General features: G+C 41.1%; 1 non-coding gene across 1 annotated transcript; it reads right to left on the bottom strand.

The window, feature by feature from the left end:
- Positions 1-558: 558 nt before the first annotated feature.
- LOC129520327 (U6 spliceosomal RNA) lies at positions 559-665 on the bottom strand. The gene has a single exon (XR_008666564.1). It is a non-coding gene; the product is annotated as a U6 spliceosomal RNA (small nuclear RNA).
- Between the last annotated feature and the right edge of the window lie 16,417 nt (positions 666-17,082).

The raw sequence follows: 17,082 nt of genomic DNA, 5'->3' as shown, positions 1-17,082 counted from the left end.
AGTAAAAACAACTCTTCCCCTTTGATAACTTAAGAGCATGCATGACCCAAAGAGAATCACTATATGAAATCATAAAGGATATACTTTAGCAGAATGAAAAATTGAAAGCTTTAGATGTAAAACAACATTGGACAAAAACATTTTGGTAAATATGAGAGCATATCTCAGCAAACACTGAGTATGGAACAACATAATGTAACAAAATGCTCTTAATTTTTGAAGGGAAAATATAATTAAAATACTGGGCTTAGACTAGAATCAAAATCATTCAAGATCCTTGATTATTTAGGAGTAAGGTAAGATATGAGCTTCAGACTTTCTGTTAAATCAGCATGCCAAACTAGCTAGTTTAATTTCTGAAATAATAAACACAAGCACACATACTTTCCAATCAATTAAAGAGAAATGGAATTAGAAAAAGAAAAAAATATCAATTCAAGAGAAGGCAAAGCAAGAAATACCAAAAAAAAAAAAGTAAGAGTAATAGCATCTAGAAGATTTAGAATAGCATTTGGCACATTATCATTTTATATTTATTATATAATATAGTAATTTATTAGTAGTATAACTGTTATTTCTATTTTGTGTGTTATTTTTGCATAGGGGATTTGCTAATCTTCTCTGTATCGTTTCAATTTTAGTATATGTGCTGCCAAAGTGAGCACAACTATTATTTCTGTCCTGATAAATCTCTCTGTAGCATTCAAGACAAGGACTCTAACATGCAAGTTCTACTAATACTGGCAGTTCCTTGATATTAACAAGTTGATAATGCTAATTAAAAGACTAGCAGTAACCTGGAAGAGTTAAAAATTCTGTTACCCACAAGGTGTATAGCCTTAAGCCAGTTGCTTGACATTCTGGCCTTAGTTTCCTCACCTGTAGAATGAGGGAGTTGGAGAGGATTGGAGGAGAGGTTCATCTTGGATGGTTCTATACTTTTAAATCCTCTTTAACCAAAAGAAAGAGGAAATCTCCTGACTCAGCCCAAAACACAAACAGGTTCAGAAATGGTTTATTTGGGTGAGTGGCCATCTTGCCACAAGTACTCACAATAAGTTCAGTCCCCATTAGATAGGAAGCAGTGGCTCTTCTTGCTCATATTAGAACCTGACCAACTTGGAGGCCACTGAGCAGAGTCAAAGCAAAGCCTCCACTCAAAGGAGACCTATTAAAGATACCCTTCCCAGCCAGGGTGGAAGGAATTCCAGAGGCTCTCAGAAGAGTTGGCAGGCTCACAGCTCTGCACCAATGCACTGGAGCTGGGCTGCTAGATAGTATGCAGTTGTCAAACAAACCCACTCTTCTTTCCCCCAGTTACACAAAGACTTTTCAAATGCACCCCTTTTAGCTGAAAGTCTTGAATATTAAACTTCTTAAATCTCCCTGTCATCATTCTAATTCATAGATACGAGTGCCTACACTTTATGCATTTTACACGCATTCTGATACAATGGCCTCCAGCCCTACTTGCTGCAGAAGGAACTCAGGTATGCAAGATAACTGGCTCAGCTTCCAAAGACAAGCCTGGTAGGCATGAGAGCTCTTGAAGGAGGGCAGAGAGCCTCCTGGGAAGTTCTTTTGAATTTGGGTGTGGTGTGAGTCCTTGTGTTCCCAAATATGGTTTTATCTAATCTACCTTGAAATTGCCCTGCTGATTGACTGTTTTATGTTCAATAAAAAACTACTGAACTAAAGTTCCTCCTCCAAAGCTCTTAAAGATGCCCTGTCAGAAAGTAGTGTCACAGCAAAAGGATATGTGTATAAGGATGTTCACCAGAGCGTGGTTTAAGACTGTGGAAAAACCCATCAGCAAAGTCACAGGCACATTCATATATCATAATGCTAGGAATCTGACTTGTTGCAAAGCAAATCCCCGGGTGGCATATAAACTATGATCCTATTCTAGGAAAATCAATAGAAATGATGTTACCATATGCAGGGAAAAAATGGAGGAACACGTGCCATAATGTTAACAATGATTATTTGGGGATGGGGTGAAGTGGATGGAATCTGGGGAGAAACATTTCTCTATTCCCTGGCCCCCTGGTCTTGATGTTGTACGCTCTCATTAGCCAAGGTGAGTTGCATTAATGGTCAATTGCTTTTTCCTCCAGAGACATTTTTTTTGCCTAGCTGTAGATTTTCTTTTTTTTTTCTTTCAAGATTTTATTTATTTATTCATGAGAGACAGAGAATGAGAGAGAGAGGGGCAGATACAGAAGCAGGCTCCATTCAGGGAGACTGACGTGAGACTCGATCCTGGGTTCCCAGGATCATGCCCTGGGCTGAAGGCGGCGCTAAACCGCTGAGCCACCTGGGCTGCCCTAGCTGTAGATTTTCTTCCACAACATGTAACAGCAGCTTATTGCTTTCATTCATTTCTAATGGCTCTGTTCTCAATAGGACATATACCTGTAGGTATTTACATATTAAAATACTTAAGGTAGCTCACTATAATACTTGACCACCAAGTTTGAAATTTATTTATATATTATTTTTGGTTAAATTAGCAAAGAGGTCATGTTATTTTTTCTATTTTAGAGTTTAAATTTCTTTAAAAAGATTTATTTATTTATTTATTTATTTATTTATTTATTTATTTATGAGAGAGAGAGGTAGAGACATAGGCAAGGGGAGAAGCAGGCTCCTTGCAGGAGGGGCCGATGGGGAGCTCCATCCTGGACCCTAGGATCACGCCCTGAGCGCAAGGCAGATACTCAACCGCTGAGCTACCCAGGCATCCCTTAAATGTTTTTTAAAGTACTCAGTGTAGGATGCCTGGATGGCTCAGCGGTTGCCTTCTGCCTTAGGCTCAGGGCATGATCCTCGAGTGGGGGATCAAGTCCCACATTGGGCTCCCTGTAGGGAGCCTGCTTCTCCCTCTGCCGGCATCTCTGCTTCTCTCTGTGTGTCTCTCACGAATAAATAAGTGAAGTCTTTAAAAAAAATAATTTATTTATTTATGTGTGAGGATATTTATTGCAACAGAAAGAACTGAGGATTTCAAAGAGCTGAGATTAAAATCTGATATTGACTAGTTGTTCAAAAGTTTAAGGTTCCTGTGGCTCTTTACATTTTAAACATGTCTATTTGCATGCAACTAGAAAAGTTGACCCCAAATATTGCCTCAGTTTCCTGGATGTTACTAAGGAGTGTATGTCCTTTTACTTTATGTCTTGAGACCCAGCCTAACAAAATGTGACATCTTTTCATAGGATTTTTTGGTTTGCAGTTTATTTCATTTATTCCATTCATTCAATGAACATTTATAATTATCATCATTGGTATTGAAAACAATAGCTCACATTTATTTTTTTTTTAGATTTTATTTATTTATTCATTAATGAGAGACAGAGAGAGAGGGAGAGAGGGGCAGAGACACAGGCAGAGGGAGAAGCAGGGTCCATGCAGGGAGCCCGATGTCGATCCTGGGTCTCCAGGATCTCGTCCTGGGCTGAAGACAGCGCCAAACTGCTGAGCCACCTGGGTTGCCCTGCAGTTCTTTAATTAAATGCCTTCTTTTTGCCTGGCATTGGGGAGGATACAAAAATAACCTGGCCCTAAAGATATATAAATAATCCATATATGGTTCTGTGCTCAAAAGGAAGGTCAAGACACCAGGTTAGGTAATTCTTGGGCTTAATAAGTGATTTCCCAACAAGGAAATCAAGGAAGCTTCGTGAAGAAGTTGGCATTATATTTGAGCCTTTAAGCAAAGGATTTGGTTATCTGGAGAAGGAGGAGGGACATTCCAGATAAAGGCAGAAAGGCAGAGATAGGACTATTCAGGGCATGTGCTAGGTCCTGGGTATAGTGCGGGCTGAAGCACATGGTACATGAAAGGAAGACTAAGGAAAGAAGGCTTAAGGGGCAGATGCAAAGAATGTTCCATTGTAAGGACCAGTGAATCATTTATCCCAACACACTCATTTTACAGATGAAGATACTAAGGCCTACAGAAAAGGGAAATCCCTTCAGTTATTCAGTAGTGGGGATAGAGTTACATCTCAAGCTCTCTTGGCTCCCACAATTGAGCTTCCAGTTACACTGGGACAGATCAGAAAATGCCTAGAAGTAGGTGGTCATCTCAATGCAGAGGGGAGCTACTGAAAGTATTAAGGAGAATGTGACTAGCAAAGGTGAGGCAGGGACTAAGATATTTTGAAGGATCCTAGGCTAAGTGACTGGGAAGCTGGAAATTATATTTTGAGAAATGGCTTCTGTTAACACACAGAATCAGATCTAGAACAACATGATTAGTTCAATTAAAAACAAGCAGTTGTTCTCAAAGTAACTTTTTGATTAATGTAACCTCTTTTAAAACCTCAAGTTATTAGACACCTTCTAGTTTACAACTAGGTTAAGGAAGTTTGGGGCAAGTGGGCACAGTCTGTAATGGGTATGAAGTGCTCAATTTGCCTCCTTGGATTCTTTGTTTCTGCCTTTGGATGGCAAAGAGTCAATCACTTGAGTCCACATCTTCATATACTTTGTATTCTCTTTACATCTGAAAAAGAGATAAAATATTGACTCCTTTTTAATTTTTTAAAAATATTTTATTTATTTATTAATGAGACAGAGAGAGAGAGGCAGAGACACAAGCAGGCTCCACGCAGGGAGCCCGACGCGGGACTCGACCCCGGGTCTCCAGGATCACGCCCTGGGCTCTAGGCAGGCGCCAAACCGCTGAGCCACCCGGGCCGCACCAAAGTTTTTTACTAGAAGTTTATTTTAGTTACATTTATTTTTAGTTCTACTTTGCTGGGAAGCAGCATATCCCAGTACCTCGTAAAATAGCAAAGGGGATCAACCTAAGAGGTCACCCTTGGGCACAGACACAGAAAACCTCCCTAATCAGCAGTGTGAATCTCATCCCTCTTGCCGGGAGAATTACAGACCAGCGATGCCCCCTCACCATCACTGGCACTCTCAGGGGGAGGCAAAGAGCGGAGTGTCACACTGTCTGGGTTCCAATCCCAGCTCTTTCACTCATGAATCCCTGGGTAAGTCATTCAACGTTTCTGAAGCTGATTCTCCTCTGGAAAATAGAGTTGGCTAGTTAGCATCTTGGGGTTGCTCTGTTGCGAGAACTGCTAGACAGCGGGCCAATAATAGTGATCTCCGGGCCGGGGGCATCGTAGGTATCTTGCTCAACCTCAAGCTATAGGACTTGTCTGGCCCACACCTGAGGACAGACGAGCTGCTCAGCAAGCAGCAGGGCGGCCCGGGTGGCTCCGCGGTTTAGCGCCGCCTTCAGCCTGGGACGTGACCCTGGAGACCCAGGATCGAGTCCCACGCCGGGCTCCCTGCATGGAGCCTGCTTCTCCCTCTGCCTGTGTCTCTGCCTCTCCGCACCGCCCCCCCACCCCCGCGTCTTTAATAAATAAAATCTAAAAAAAAAAAAAAGAAAGCAACAGCAATTCTCTAAGGAATTGTCGGCTCCCGAGGGACCAGTGCCCTTGTTTTAGATGCGCTCTAGAACTAAAGACGTAACCAAACTTCGCAGTCTGCTTCTGGGTAAACTGGAGAACATAACCAAGAGCCTTTAAGAAAAGACGTCTATTTCCACATCTCTGATTTATGTAAAACTATCCGCCCAAAGCAAAACAGACCCTTTCTCTCTCCCGCAGGCTGGCCTGCTTCCCAGCTGTTCCCGTTCCCTGCGGGGATTGTTACAGGCTCCACACGCCGCGCGGGAGCCGGAGCAAAGTAAATAGCGCAGGCAGGCAGGCACCCCACCCACCATTTTATTTTCCTAAATCACTCCTTTAGCTAATATTTCAGGGACAGACACGCGACGCATCTGGCTCCAACCAAATATTTTCAGTCAGTCAGATTCCAAGGTAAATATTTGCCACTTTGATTGCAGGAACAGAGGTAGCGTGGGCGGCGGAGCCACGGACCCGCCTCCGACCACGGCCCGCCGCCCTACCCGTGAGCCCCTGCGCGGGTCCCGCCCCTGCGCGGGTCCCGCCCCCGCGCTTCCGGTCTTGCGCGGTTGGCGTCCGCGTGTCTCTGAGGCCTGTGCAGGCGGTTGTCGTCTGGGCGAAGCCTGGTAGAGGCTGGTTGTGGGGTTTGTGAGCCGCTGCCTTTGCAGAAATCCTTGCATTTTTAGTAAGTGCTGTCTTTCCTTACTCTTCACGACGGACTCGTCGAAAGGGTGCTTGTTGTGGGTGAGAAATACCGGGGGAGGGTTAAGGAGGTCTCCGAAACGTGATTTGGGGGGGTGGGGGTGGGGAGTGGGAGATGTCCCCCTGAAGCCTGTACCTATTACTTAAATTGCGAGACTTTAAGAGACTTTATTTATTTGAGAGAGAGAGAGCACACACATGAGCTCATGGGGGGGGGGCACACAGGGAGAGGGAGAAGCGGACCTCGGTTGTGCAAGTAGCCCCCATGGGGAGGGCCTGGCTCCTGGCTGCGTCCCAGGACCCAAGATCATGACCTGAATGGAAGGCAGACCCTCCACCGGCTGAGCCACCCACGTGCCCCAAGAGACAACGTTGGCCCAAGGTTTTTTGTTTTTGGTTTTGTTTTTTTAAGATTTTATTTATTCATGAGAGACACTCACCGAGAGAGAGAGAGCAGCAGAGACACAGGCAGAGGGCGAGACAGGCTCGATGCAGGGAGCCTGATGTGGGACTTGATCCCTGGTCTCCAGGATCACACCCTAAACCGCTGAGCCACCCCGGGCTGCCAGGCTCAAGGTTTTTGAGCTACAAGAGTGCCCAGGGCTTTGTGTCTTATCATGTCCTTTGCACCCCTGTGAGAATGAATATATTAATTTTTTCTTATAGATGCACATTTTATGCAGGAAGAATAATAAAGAGGGATGAAGACAGGAAAATGGCAGTTGAGGTGGTTTTGCTCTGTTCTGTGGCAGGGTTCTTAACCTTTTAGGAGTCGTTTGGAGACTAAAAATTAAAAGCTGTTTTTCCAGGAAAAGATTTGTGAACACAGTATTTTGCCTATAATCTGAGGAGATTCATGAATCTCCAGAACCCATCTGCAGACTGCCATGGAGGAGCCAGGGACCCAAGGTTAGGAAACGAATTTTAGCTACAGCATGCCCTCAGGGCATGCACCTGACATTCCTTGTCAGGCAGGACTAGGGTGAAAAAAGTGAGGCACTCGTCTTGGGCACAAAATTTAAGGGAACATCAAAAAGTTCAGAAATCAAGATAAATAATGTTTTTTAAAATTTTTATTTTATTTTATTTACGATAGTCACACAGAGAGAGAGAGAGAGAGAGAGAGAGAGGAAGAGAGGCAGAGACACAGGCAGAGGGAGAAGCAGGCTCCATACACCGGGAGCCCGACGTGGGACTCGATCCTGGGTCTCCAGGATCGTGCCCTGGGCCAAAGGCAGGCACTAAATCGCAGTGCCACCCAGGGTTCCCGATAAATAATGTTTTAATGCAATATTTTGAACAATCAAATCTTCAAACTTGTGGCTTATCAACCTTTTTTTTATAAAAAAAAATTATTGGAAATGGGTCCAGGATTAGAACAAGATGGAGAAGTTAAGGCTGTACCAATGCAAGTTCAGATTCTGTCTTTAAAGTTTTTTTTTTTTTTTTAAAGATTTTATTCATGAGAGACAGAGAGAGAGAGACAGAGACACAGGCAGAGGGAGAAGCAGGCTCCATGCAGGGACTGGATCCTGGGTCTCCAGGATCAGGCTCTGGGTTGAAGGCAGCGCTAAACCGCTGAGCCACTCAGGCTGCCCTGTCTTTAAAGTTTTTATATTTTGTATATTTTTTAAATTTTTAAATAGTGCATTAAAATACTGTTTTGAAGGATGCCTGGGTGGCTCAGTGGTTAAATGTCAGCCTTTGGCTTGGGGCATGATCCTGGGGTCCTGGGATCAAGTCCTGTGTGGGGCTCCTGGTGGGGAGCCTGCTTCTCCCTCTGCCTGTGTCTCTGCCTCAGTATCTCTCATGAATAAATAAATACAATCTTGAAAAAAAATACTGTTTTGAATACTGAGCTTTTTTGATCCCTCTTCTTTAATTTTGCGCCTGGCACTAGTGTCTCCTTTGCTTACCCTAGCTCTCAGCCACGCTTATGTCCAGGATGCGTTCAAGTAAAAACCAAATGTAAGTGATCACTTGCTGTGTCCTAGGCCCTGAGCTCCCACATTTCCAGACAGCAGATATAGTGGGAAAAACTGATTTATCAAGAGGGTTGATGTTTAGTCTGTTATATCTTGCTGGGTGACCTTGGCCAGGTAACTTAGCTTTTCTGAGACTCTTAACTGTAGAATGAGAGGGTGAGGCTGGGTACTTTCCAGGCCTGGCAGTCTGTGGTTTTATGACTTTGAAAAAGGCAACTAAGCCAAATTGTTCCCTACAGAAGAGGGTCCTCAATATGCACCCAATTCTACATCCCAGCTCTCTAGGGTTCTCTTGATTTGCATTCTTGATGGAGGGGTTTTGCATTCTACAGACTCATTTGTCTCAGTGTGAGAGCTTTGACCATCAAATCTCTTCAACTTGAGTACTGATTGCTAGAATCACAGATGTTGAGAGCTGATGAGAGGAAAGTGCAGAGATGATTTTGTTTTAAGGAAAATGAGGCTCAAACAGGTGAAGTCAGTTGGCCAAGGTGGCAGTCTCAGATTTAGGACTAAAACCCCAGTACCTGATTGCCATCCGGTTTTCTTTTCACTTCACCTTGGTGGGATATGATGCATGCCTTTCTACTTCCCTCCAGAGACTCTCCTAAAATTACTTTGAATTCTCTCATAATATTCTCTTTGATTCCTATGTTTTATTAGTCTCCTTGTTATGATGGTGCTCCTAGTGCTGGAGATTGAAAGCCGAAATTCTTGATCAGTGTCTTATCCTTAGGTCTTCTTCCCTCTCCCAGCATCATTTTTGGATTTAACTTCTGTGGGTAATTTTTTTCTTTTAACTGCTACAAGGTATATAATCTTAGAAAGCTAACTTCCTCTGTGTTTCTTTTGAAAGATATTTTTAAACATGGAGAGTGATGCATAACGATCTGTAAGGTAGGTACTGTTATTATTCCTATTTTACTAATGAAGAAATTGAGGTACAGAAGGCTAATTAACTCGCCCAAGATCTCCCTGCTAAGAATCAGAACCAGCATTCAAATCCAGACATCCTGACTCCAGGGACTGTGCTTTTGTAACTAGCACACTGTGTGGCTTCTCTTGTGGACCATTCCACCTGACCTTGAACAGTTCCAGTGTGGGAAGCTATGTCAGGAGATCCTAGTTCTGTTGCTGGGCAACCCCTTCTATGGGAATGTCTTCCCTTCTTTTTGTTGGCACAAGCCATAGACAGTTATCCGAAATGATTTTCTATTGTCTAAATAAGGAGGTAAAAAGGTGAGTGAAGAACATAAGGTAAAATCTCTCAGTCTGTCCTGCCTCCACCGAACATTCCTGACCCACTCATTTCTAGTTTTGTGGGCTTCCTGAAAAGACACAAAGTTCCTTCTTTCAGTTTTGTATCTATTGAAGTAAAATACCCATCCTGTGTGTTTATACCTTGTTCTGAGAAAGATTTAGTTTGGCACACATGGATTAGAAAGTATGATTAAGTAGCATAAATTAAAAGTACAGGGATCCCTGGGTGGCGCAGTGGTTTGGCGCCTGCCTTTGGCCCAGGGCGCGATACTGGAGACCCGGAATCGAATCCCACATCGGGCTCTCGGTGCATGGAGCCTGCTTCTCCCTCTGCCTGTGTCTCTGCCTCTCTTTCTCTCTCTTTCTCTCTCTTTCTCTCTCTCTCTCTCTCTCTATAATAAATAAATAAATAAATAAATAAATAAATAAATAAATAAATAAATAAAAATAAAAAAAATAAAAGTACATGACACGATCCAGCAATTTCACTTTTAGGCATTTTTTCCTTCAGAAATAGTTACAGGAATGTACCAGGATAAATATTCAAGTGATTTTATTTCATTTTTGTAATTGCAAAAAAATTGTAGGCAATTTAGATATGCATCAATAAGGAAATGGCCAAAAAAAATAATAGATTAATGAAGTTGTGAGAAGATTTCAATCTAAACTTGAACTGGAGGATATGAAATGGATGCTCATGCATGCTCCCTCAGAAGAATGGAATTTAATGGAGAGACTGATTATTTGTAAATGCCTGATTTACAGACAATTGAGACTTATCTCCTGACCAGTGAACATCCACCAAGAATCTCCCGGATTGGCCTTCTCCCTCTTTGCAGTCCTTATTCATAAATACAGGCTGCCTCAAACCCTCAAACGACTCACCTATAGCTTGTTTACTGCATGTTTTTCAAATTGAAGTTCCTCTGCTATGCCCAAATAAACTCAAATTTCTGATAATTTGACCTTGCCTCAGTTTACCTCCTTGTTAGGTTGATAGAATACCTTTCTGTATAGTATTAAGATAAACTCCATTATTTGCTCTGAAAAAAATGTTATAATTTAAAAAATTATCCCAGTGGCAGTACAGCGGTTTAAAGAAATACTTTTTTCTGGGCAGCCCTGGTGGCTCAGTGGTTTAGCGCCGCCTTCAGCCCAGGGCCTGATCCTGGAGTCTCGGGATCAAGTCCCATGTTGGGCTCCCTGCTTGGAGCCTGCTTCTCCCTCTGCCTGTGTCTCTGCGCTTCTCTCTCTCTCTCTCTCTCTCTCTCTCATAAATAAAATCTTTAAAAAATACTTTTTCCTCATTTCAAAAGGTTATTGAAGAAAATATGGAAAATAATAAGTGTAAAGAAGGAAACAGAACCTGTAATCTTATACCCTAAAGATAACCACCGTGAACATTTAAATTTATTTCTTTTCCATCTATTTTTTTGTTTTTAAGATTTTAAAAAATTTATTTATTTGAGAGAGAGGGAGAGCACGAGCAGGGGGAGGGGTACAGGGAGAGAGAGGGATAAGCAGACTCCCCACTGAGCAGGTAGCCGAAAGCGGGGGTCCATCCCAGGACTTTGGGACCATGGCCTCAGCTGAAGGCAGATACTTAACTGACTGAGCCACCCACATGCCCCTCCCATCTTTTTTCTATGTGCAATACTTTTTTAGTAGATTGTGGTAAAACTTATGTAATATAAAATGTTATTTTAAACATTTTTAAGATATACAATTCAGTGGCATTAAGTACATTCACATTATTGTGCACCTATCATGACTAATCCATCTCCAGAAGTTTTTCATCCCAAACCAAATTCAATTTCAGTCAACAATAGTTCCCCCAATATTCTCTCCCCCAGCTCTTGGTAACCACTATTCTACTTACTATCTCTGGATTTCACTACTCTAGTTATTACCTCATGTAAGTGGAATCATACAATATTAATCCTCTTGTTTTTGGCTTATTTTACTTAGTATTATATTTTTAAGGTTCAGCCATGTTGTAGCATGTATAAGAATTTCATTGTTTTAGGGCAGAATAATAGTCCATTGTAAGTTCGTACCACATTTTATTTATTCATTGATGGACATTTGGGTAATTTCTACCTTTTGGTTATTGTGAATAATGCTGTTATGAATACTGGTGTATAAATATCTGTTCCTGATTTCAATTCTTTTAGATATATGTCCAGAAGTGGCATTGCTGGTTCATATGCTAATTCTATGCTTAATTACTTGAGTCCTACTGTACTGTTTTCCACAGCAGCAACATCATTTTAAATTCCTATTAGGAGTGCACAAAAGTTCCAATTTCTCTGCATCTTTGCCAGCACTTGTTATTTATCATTTAAAAAATATAATCTTTATTCTAATGGGTGTGAAGTGGTATGTCATTGCGGTTTTGATTTGCATTTCCCCAGTGATTAGTGACATTGAGCACCTTTTCAGGGGCCTATTGGCTATTGTTTGTGTTCTTTGGAGAAAGAGCTAATCAAATCCTTTGCCGGCTTTTCAACTGGGTTATTTTTGTTGTTGTAAGAGGTTTTATACGTTCTCAGTATCAATCCCTTATCATATATATGATTTGCAGATATTTTCTTCCATTTTGTAGAGCAATGTGCCTTTCTATTGATAGTGTCCTTTAATGCGCAAAAGGTTTTAATTTTGAAAAAGTCTGGTTTATTTTTTCTTTTGTTGTTTGTGCTTTTGGTGTCATATCCAAGAACTCATTGCCAAATCCAGTGTCATGAAGCTTTTCCCTATACTTTCTTCTAAGGATTTTATAGTTTTAAGTTTCACATTTGGGTCTTTGATCCATTTTGAGTTAATTTTTGTATATGGTGTAAGGTAAAAAGTCCAATTTCAATCTTTTGCATGTGGATAGCCAGTTTTCCCAGCACCATTTGTTGAAGAGACTTTCCTTTCTCTATGTTTTTATGCTTTGGTGCTTTTTAGATTCCATGCTTATTCCTGTTGGAACCTAGGCTGCTTCTCTGGGTTCTCGTCACCCTTGCTGGTTTGTGTTCAAGGGAATGTAAAGTTATTTGAATGGGAACATAGGAAAGATATAAGAACTTGAATCTAGTACAGATGCATGGTAGCCAGCAGAGCCTGGTGAAAGTGATAGTTGAAATATTGACTATAGAGAGCTTGCTGGAACCTTGGCTAAACCTGTTTAATTTGTTGTGAAATGGAAATAGTGGATAAGACCACCTTATTTTACCAAACAATAGCATAAATCCTGGAATATTATTATGGCCAATAGACATTATTGTCGTTAATGTTTATGAGGAGAGTACCCTGTGCTGCTCTTTCTTAAATGCTTCACATGTATTATCTCATTTAATACTCAAATTACCCTTAGGAGGTTAGTGCTATCATTTTCACTGTTTTATCATCTCTGAGCTTCTTCTGTTGTTTGTAAAATGAAGAAAATTATATCTACCGTGCAGAATTATCAGGAGGATTAAATGAGAATAGTGAAATTAAAGGGCCTATCAAAGAAGATTCTTAACAGATGGTAGCTGCTTTCCCTCAGTCCAGGAAGTGATTTCAGTAAGCACAAACGATTTTGCTTTGTTCTAACAATCTTGAATTTCCTGATACTTCCACTTTAAGGTAATTTATAATGATTATACTGATCAGATAGGAAAGTCTGATACCATTTATTTATGAGACAGGAATACTTTATAATTACCTACCTGCAAGGCTGAAGCAAAGAGACTGTTTATGATCAGACACTAGGAAGACTTCTGTAGACACTCATCTAGGGAATGAAGAAGCAAGAACCTGGAAACAGCTGGCTATGTATTATGCTCCAATATATTAGTGACATTTTAACACTCACCATTTTGGCTGATAAAGTCATTTCCCTAAATCCTTTTTCATTTTACTACCTGTTCTCACCTCTTTTATCTTTTAAAATAATGATTACAGTGAAGATGTACGATTGCCTGAGACCAAACTAGAATAGCAGGGCTTAAATTAGTTAATACATTAATGAAGTCTTTAGTGTTGCAGTTATTCTGAGTCACAGGTTCTGGATATTATTTGGACAATAATTATTTGGATCCAGGCTGCACTTTTTTTTTTTTTTTTTTTTTTTTTTGGTTGCCGCTAATATGTTAACTGGCAGTGGGATCAAGTCCTGCTCCTCAGAGGCAGCTGGGCCCTCCCTTGGAGCCTCTCTAAAATCCCTTCACTTATTGTTAATTGACTTCCTAATTCCCCACAGCAGCTGTTGTAAACCTTTTCCACTCTCCTCCATCCCTTTAATCTCCCTGTTCTCCACATGCTGAATGGCAGGTGATCATGCATCCGTGATCAGGTCTCCTTCCCACTGCTTTTCAGTCCTCTGCCATCTTCACCTCATCCCCAGGATCCCCTTTATCTCTGAGAGCCTGGCTCTTTCATTAATTCCCTCTCCTAACTTCAGTCTTGCTCCTCTTTTCCCTTCACACATAAACAAACTCATGTCTTCTTCAACCATATTTGTCTTGAAGTTGATTGTGTTCTTTTTTCATTACTGGCAAGCTCTAATTTTTTTTTTAATTCCAAAAGTAATATAGTAGTAGAAAATTGGGAAGTACAAATAATCAAACATGTTTCAGACTTTCTAGTCTCTGACAGCTCCTAGAAGAGACGTGTTTCTTTTCCTTTACATAATACAGTGTAGGTCTTTACACTGTATTACACTTTAGGCAAGACCCCTGTAATCCTGCTTCTAGAGGTAACCACAAATGTTAACATTTTGTATTATATCCTTCCAATCGATTTTAAGACTTTGAGATTAACTTAGATTTAAAGGGCATTCTGGATGTTCTCTTCTGTAACTTGACACTTTTCCCGTGTCAATATTTTTCTCCAGCATGATTTTGAATCATTGCATTAAAATTTCCATTGTATGGGAGTACCTGGGTCAGACTCTTGGTTTGGCTCAGGTCATGATCCCAGGGTTGTGAGATTGAGCCCTGTGTGGGGCTCTGCGCTTAGAGCAGAGTCTGCTGAAGATTCCCTTCCCTCTGCTTCTACTCCCTGCTCTTTCTAAAATAAAATAAATACATCTTTAAATAAATACATCCATTGTATGGATGCACTGTCATTTAGTTAGTCATTTTAAATCATAATCATAAGATTATTTCCAGTTATTTGCTATAATTAACATAACAGTATAACCTTTGTAAATCTTTGCACATAGTCCTAATTATTTCTTTAGTATAAATTTCTGCAGGGAAGTTCTTGGATGTATATTTTAAGTTTTTGGATACACATTTTATTGTAAAATATAAACACTTTGATAGAATAGGCAACTGTCATCACTTCAACTTTTATCTCCTGGTTATTGATTTCTAAGCAATCCTGGCTTGTCCACCATTGTTGAAGCTGCTCTGTCAGAGCTCAAGGTCAACATCAGTTACTAATCACTGTCTTCTCAGACCCTATCCTGCCTAATCTCTGCAACAACTGGCATTCTATATTTTCCTATTAAAGACTTCTACCTCTTTGGTAACACATTTTCAGGCTCTCTCCTGTTTCTTTTTGTTCTGCGTGATCTTTTCCTTATTCTCAATTTACTTCAGGTTTTCAACTATTGAGTTCATGCCAATGATATGTAGATCTCAGACAAATCTGACCTGAGTTGGGGTCTCCTGGCCTTTCCATCTCACATCTCCCCACTCTTCCCTGACTGCTTCCTCCTCTCCCCATCCCTACATGTACTTTACACGTTAGTCATTCTAAACTACTTGCATTTTTTTGCCTTTGATCATTTGGTGCTCGGTGCTGGGAAATTCCTTCTCCCTTTCTTCACCTGATAAACCTTTACTTCTCTTTCAAGATTCATGTCTTTTGGGAATCTCCGTAACAACCTCCATTCCCACTCACTGTCTTATGCCTTTTTGCCCTCTGGCCTGCCCAAGTAAAGTGACCCTCCTCTGTGCTATCAAGTTCATGCTTCTCTTTTTGTGCTGTGTTATAATGGCCTTTTCCTAGGCTGTAAACTCCTGGAGCACAGGATTTGTGACTTTGAGGATTATATTCCCAGAGTGTAGCCTGGTACTTGTCATCTAGTAGAAATTTACAGTGAATATCTTCATCCCTTTGTCAAATCAAATCTGATCTTCCTTTGGGGATCTGTCCACTGCCTTCCTCTTGAGCCATGGGTTTGGGTGGGACTGACCTAATCCCACCTGCAGGGGTAGATCTTTACTGGCCACATTACCCAGTTACAGCAAAGGAGAAGAAATCTTTTTTTTTTTTTTTTAAAGAAAAACTTTCTAGTCTCTGACAGCTCCTAGAAGAGACGTGTTTCTCTTCCTTTACATAATACAGTGTAAAGACTTAGGTAGAATTCTTTATCCATTTTGCTAGTGTGAAGAGGTGCCCAGAAATGTCTGAGGGCTGTATGCGGAAGATGAAGCTGCTATTCTGAAGGACAGAGACAAAGAGTGAATCAGCATATGTGTATATGTATGTATTAGTATTATTTTATTTAATACTTGTGTGTTATATTTCTTTTTTTTTTTTTAATTATTTGAGAGGGAGAGAGCAAGAGAGTGAGTGCACAAGCAGGGCGAGTGGCAGAGGGAGAGAGAAGTAGACTTCCTATTGAGCAGGGAGCCAGATGGGCTCAATCCCAGGACCTGGGGATCATGACATGAGCAGACACCTAACCGACTGAGCACCCAGGTGCCCTGTGTGTTATGATTCTTATGTGCCAGGTGCTGTTCTATGTACTTCATATATAAAAACTCATTTAATCATATCAATTTTATGAAGTAGGTACTATTATTATCCCTATTTAATGTCAGGGAAAACCAATATACAGAAACGTTAGATAACTTGCCCGAGGTCACACAGCTCATAATGAAGATTTGAAGTTGGTCTTGTACCGTGGCACCAAAGAAGGGCTTAAGAATAGAGCTTTCTCTTGGGATGCCTGGGTGACTCAGTGGTTGAGCTTCTGCCTTCAGCTCAGGGTGTGATCCCAGGGTTGAATCTCACATCGGGCTCCTTTTCCCTCTACCTGTGTCTCTGCTTCTCTCTCTGTGTCTCTCACGAATAAATAAATAAAATCTTAAAAAAAAAAAGAATAGAGCTTTCTCTGAAGTCACACATCTATTCAGTGTGATATCCTTTCTTCATTGTGTTTGAAATCTAGTTATCTGTAGGTCCTGTACCTGGATGCAGAATGAGGGAGTTATGCAGGCATGCCTTAAGTTTTTTTTTCCCATGGCTAATTAACACAGAGCCTATGATCTTTGAGCAAGCTTTTTACATCAGAAAACCAGATTTTTAAGTGTTCCTCGCTTAGAAAAAGCTAGATAGGCATCTATCTCTTCATGTAATTTATTGGCTCATGGAATGTGAGAGTTGGAAGGGAACCTTAAAAATTATTCCCTCTGGCCCTCTAAGTTACTGATGGGAAAACTGAGGCCCACTGAGGAAGTGTGGGTTGCTCAGGGTCAGAGAGTTAGGGCTGCACCAGGATGCATCCTTTCCCAGGATGCCCAGGTGTTTGCTTATACTGGTGGTGTATAATAACCCTTTCCATTTGAGGAGACTTTCTAGAACTCAACATGTACCCCACCAGGCTGAGAGAATAGTGACAAGATTTGGGTCCTACACCGCTGAAACTAGAAAGCAAAGAGTAAATCTTGGCTCAGATACAGCCATGAGCAGGATGGAGGCTCCATTGCCTATCTCTCCCA

Source organism: Nyctereutes procyonoides, unplaced genomic scaffold (assembly GCF_905146905.1).
Source record: "Nyctereutes procyonoides isolate TBG_1078 unplaced genomic scaffold, NYPRO_anot_genome, whole genome shotgun sequence".
In the NCBI taxonomy this organism is placed as follows: Eukaryota; Metazoa; Chordata; class Mammalia; order Carnivora; family Canidae; genus Nyctereutes; species Nyctereutes procyonoides.
This window is presented reverse-complemented; position numbering and strand designations above follow the sequence as displayed.